Source organism: Cryptotermes secundus, unplaced genomic scaffold (genome assembly GCF_002891405.2).
Source record: "Cryptotermes secundus unplaced genomic scaffold, Csec_1.0 scaffold364, whole genome shotgun sequence".
Taxonomy (NCBI): domain Eukaryota; kingdom Metazoa; phylum Arthropoda; class Insecta; order Blattodea; family Kalotermitidae; genus Cryptotermes; species Cryptotermes secundus.
In genome coordinates, this window is record NW_019733841.1 from 34,964 (window position 1) to 39,909 (window position 4,946).

Sequence of the window (4,946 nt, forward strand, 5' to 3'; positions counted from 1 at the left end):
CCCCCGGGTGACTCTCGGGTGATATGTAGAAACATATCCTCACGAAAATTGTGAAGAGTGAACATTTCAAGGGGAAGCAGCCTTCTAGGCAATGCCGAGTTTGTGCAATTCACAAGAAAAGGAGTAGGACTGCCTACATTTGCAAGTTTTGTGTAATGCCACTTCACAGAGGGGAATGTTTCGAGAAATATCACACCCTCAAGCACTTCTAGAAGCATTGGTAAGTGTTCTAAAAAATTTTAGTTCATAAAATTAATTAGGAGATTTTATATTAATTTTTAAAGTGAACAGTGCACAAGTTAGGGTAGTAGGTATAAAAATGCTGGTCCGCAGGGTGATTTAAATATTTAAATTGCCGGTCCGCAAAGTGTTAAGCATTGTGAAGGTCCTATTTAGGCGTCTCTCATAGCTGAATATTACTCTTTTCTGAGATGTAATGCCATGTGGTCTGGTGGATGTTTACCAATGTTCTGTAATGTTTTCCAGACTGCACAATATCACCCCTAAAGTAGACGGTAATTTTCATAATTATTACCATGATATTGGCGAGTTTCCGAAAGTTAATTTTAGTTATGTTGTTTTAAAAATATATCTATGTTTTAAGCTTTGCATCTTTCTTTGTAATTGAAATACACATACAGGTGATTCAAGAAGTTTTACCCTGGCTTATGGTACATATTCCTGGGGTTATTTCCTGCAAAATTTCCTTATAAACTTTTGGTCGATTTTCAGTAGTTATGGAGTAACAATAGATTTTCGAAACGCATCAGTGTGAATGCAGCACTATGCTTCCCCCCTGGGCGACCTTGTGTTCCAGTCAGCTGTGTCAGCAGATAAGCTGACCGGCTGGAACGGGCTGGAATGTTGCGCGATCCAGTAGTGAAGAGGACGTTGGGTTGGTGACTTTGTGAAGTTAAGATGCTGTACACATTTTCCACTGAGGAATACGCCGATATGGTGTTTGTTTTGGGTGTATGTGATGGAAATGCGAGAGCCGCTGCTGCCGAATATCACCGGTGTTATCCTATTCACAGGATTCCGAATCCTAAATGCATTAGCAGTACATTCAGCACATTAAGACAAACTGGTTCCCTCTCCAGCGTTCGTATACAATACGAACGAAATCCTCAACATGAATTGTGCGAAGAAGAAACCATTCTCGATGCTGTAGAGTGGATTCCTCATGCCAGTACAAGACATCTAGCTCGGCGGTTTGGTTTTTCTCAGTCCATGGCATGGAGGACTCTTCGTGAGAACGGGCTGCATCCTTATCATTTACGACAAATACAACACCTACAGCCAGGAGACCGTGCTCTTCATCTGCAGTTCTGCAATTGGTTAAATGGAAATCGGCAGTTGTACCGCTTGATAATGTTCTGTGATGCACAATTTACACGTGACGGGGTCAACAACAGTCACAACTTAATGTTTGGGCAGACGATAATCCCCGTGCCACGATAGAATCGAATTTTCAACACCAATTCAGTGTCAATGTCTGGTATGGTGTTCTGTGTGATCAGCTAATCGGGCCATTCATTTTATTGCATTTGGGGCTGGATGAAGGACATTGTGTACCAGGTAAAGTTACAAACGCATGAAGCGTTGCTTGAACGTATGCTGGACGCGGCGATGACAATAAGGAAAAACCACGTGGAACTGCGAAATGCTACGAGCACGGTTCATACGCATGTGACGCGTTGTGTTGACATGCAGGGAGAAATTTTTGAAAATCTTATGTAAATCCAGTCGTCGTCTGAAGCAGTACAGTTTAAAGGAAACAGATTGATAGAAGGGTGTGATATGCAACCATTGGTATGTTTACAGAATGGGATGCTGAAAATAATGTAATTTTGTAACATAAAATCGATGAAAAATGTTTCACAAAGCAAAATTAAGAAATTGGGGAAAACAAAAATTTGGTTTTAGAATGCTACTTTCATAAAACATTAACGATTTAAAAAGTGTTTGTATTGTATTTCTAATTTGTTTTGACTGAAATTAGAAGAAGAAAAGATTTTTCGCCAGTTTTCAAATTACTGTATCTCTTTAATTATGAGTTGGATACCATTAGTATATTAATATTTTTTGTTCCCAATTACGTCAGGAATGCCCTACCTAAGTGGTGGTAAAACTTTGTGACTCACCCTGTAGGATTTGGGCAGAAAGTTAACACATGTCCTGTGGTTTAGAAATTTATTTTAGAACCTATTTAATTTGTGTTGAGGTACACATGCAGTGTTATCTGTATAATTACCACAGAACGGACTTTGGTACAGATGAAATTTCATGTCATATCTAACAACTGCTGTTGCTGCTGCTTATCCTCCTGATCCTCATTCTCATCCCCCTGAGAAGATACTGTTATACACATCCTAAACCCTGGCACTGGATGGAAGTGAGAGAAATACATGACCATTATGGTCATCCCTTCTTATTTATGTGCATTCTTCTGAAGTCCCAAGCAGTATAGACATTTATGTCTATCTTCAGTATATATATATATATTCACTCTCATACATCTCATTGGACATCATAACCATAGCATTTGACATGGTTTTGTTGAATAGGGTAAAGATTTACTTTGTTTCCTGTTTTACCTGTAAAGTGTGCTAGATTTTTGTATGAAAATCTGAGTCATTGTATGTGATATGCACGTACTGATGCTAGTATTTTCCTTGCAGGTCTGTCAACTGTCGTTAATTTTCCCTGTGACTTTGTACACTAATTAAGCAGATCTGATCTGTAATTAAGGATTATATTTGGAAAGTTAATGCCTGTAGTCTTTATTATATATTAAGTTGTCATGTCAGTGGACTGTTGGACCACGTAGATGTCAGCAAGTTATAGAACAGTATGTTGTTATTTTATCACTTACATTTATTATGTTTTTTTTTTGTTATAATGTAAATATATAGACATAGAACATAATATTGCTGGAGAAGTTTAGTTCTGTTAAAAAAAATACAAAAAGTGATATAGAACAATGGTCTTTAAATATTCAGATCCTTATAGATATAGGCTATTAAATTTTAACCCAGTTTTTGAACATAACACACATTGAGATGGAAAGTATATGTCATATTTTATGATCCTTGTCACATACAGTAATTTGAATCATGAGTGGATGTTCTCAGCTTGAATTGGTAAAATCATCAAATTTCATTTAAAAACAGATTTTAGCATCATCATCTTCGCAGATTACTCCATGCCTGGTCTATCCCTACCTCTTGAAGAGCATGTTGGTCCATCCATCTTAAACAGATTTTAGGATGTGAAAGAAAAATGAAAAGGATTTTAAAATGAAACACTGGATGATTATATAAAGGCAAATCTTAACTGCACAAAAGTCTTTAAGATGTTTCCAGAGAGAGTGAATAACAGGATAATTTGTTACCTATACATTATAAATGCGTTTCTAAACTGTGCATTTTGAAATATTTCTATGTAAGATCTTGCGGTTACTATTTACTGTGGAGAGATGTATGAAACTTGACAATGACTATTGCTCAGCCATAATTCTAAATGGAAATTCGTTTCTAAATTGTGCATTTTGAAATATTTCTATATAAGATCTTGCAGTTACTATTTACTGCGGAGAGATGTATGAAACTTGACAATGACTATTGCTGAGCCATAATTCTAAATGAAAATACTGTGGGTCATATTTACATTTAAACTATATCCAGTTAATGAAGCTTCCAGAACCGAATAATTCTTATTAAGGCAAAAAGGTAAAGTTGTCCCTGTGAAAAGTAAAAAGTAAAGCTATCCCTGTACCAGGCTGTGAAGGCCCATAGGGTTGTGAGACGAGGGTCCCACATTATCTAGACAATCGGCTCAAAGATGGCAGTAAGGTTGTCAGCCTTAAGCGCCAGCCGCACTTTACTCCCCAGGAAAATTATTTAATTAATTCCTGGTACTCATTTCTGTTAGAGGCTGAGTCGACCCTGGGCCATAGTGTGGCTGGAAGGATTAGGTCAATTGAAAAAATCCAATGACCTCATCAGGACTTGAACCTGCGACCTTCCGGCTTGTAGCATAGCCTCTCAACCAACTATGCTACCGCATGCCCCCAAAGTTGTCCCTGTGGTTAACTAATTAAGCACTATGCCATGGTGTATGGGGGAGTGGATGTATAAATCCACATTTGCTTGGCCACACCACTATCTGGAGGTGACTGGTCAGCTAAATGCCCCTGAATAATTCTTATTAGATTTCAAATATCCATCCACTACATACATTCTTATCTTCTTGGCTACAAATAATGTAAAAAGGTTATCTTTAACAAAAATTACGCTTTGTAAGGAAATGAATGCTGTGAAGACATTTCCGTTGTTTTAATGAAATGCTGATGGTTACAAACGAAGTGATAATAAAAATTGTGCTGGTTAGCAAAAAGCATGAAAAAATTGTACTTATCATAAATATTATTCTTTGTTAACATTTGAATGCAGGAAATGTGCATCCAAGGGTAAGAGCAGTTTCCTGGTTTTGTCAACAAAATTAAGATATTTATCTTCATTGAATATGAACTTTTGAGTACTGCTGTAATGAAGTCATGGTGTTTTCTCTGACAGTTTACAATGGTACTTTTACCAGCCCCTTTAAGATAATCAGACCCAGTATAGTTATGTCAACCCCAAACCCTACACTTTTGGAATGAAACTAGAATGAATGCAAGCACACATCTGTTTAACCAAATACTTAAGACCATTACGGTGAAGGAGTTTAATATTTCTATGCGTGAAGAAGAGATGATCATTAGTATGTGGTATATGGATATACCACATACTAGTGATATAACAGGATGTCTAGCATACCAATGAAAATAGTTGATCATTAGCTTTTCTATCAAGGGGAAAGCTGCTAAGTATACAATTGCTAATACAATTTGAATTAATGTGAGCTGACACTCCCCCTTTACCTTTCCTCCTGCCGGGGGGGGG

At 37.2% G+C, this 4,946-nt stretch overlaps 1 protein-coding gene across 3 annotated transcripts in view; it reads left to right on the forward strand.

Annotated features, from left to right (window-relative positions):
• LOC111868234 (migration and invasion enhancer 1) overlaps positions 1–4,946 on the forward strand; it is a 38,987-nt gene that overhangs the window by 15,714 nt on the left and 18,327 nt on the right. Inside the window, exon 4 of one of the 3 annotated variants that reach the window (XM_023858686.2) lies at positions 2,682–2,984. The exons of the other annotated variants lie outside the window; for them this stretch is intronic. The gene's annotated coding sequence lies outside the window, so the exon portion shown is untranslated. Of the gene's footprint in view, positions 1–2,681; positions 2,985–4,946 lie in introns of those variants that run through there. 3 annotated transcript variants of the gene reach the window in all.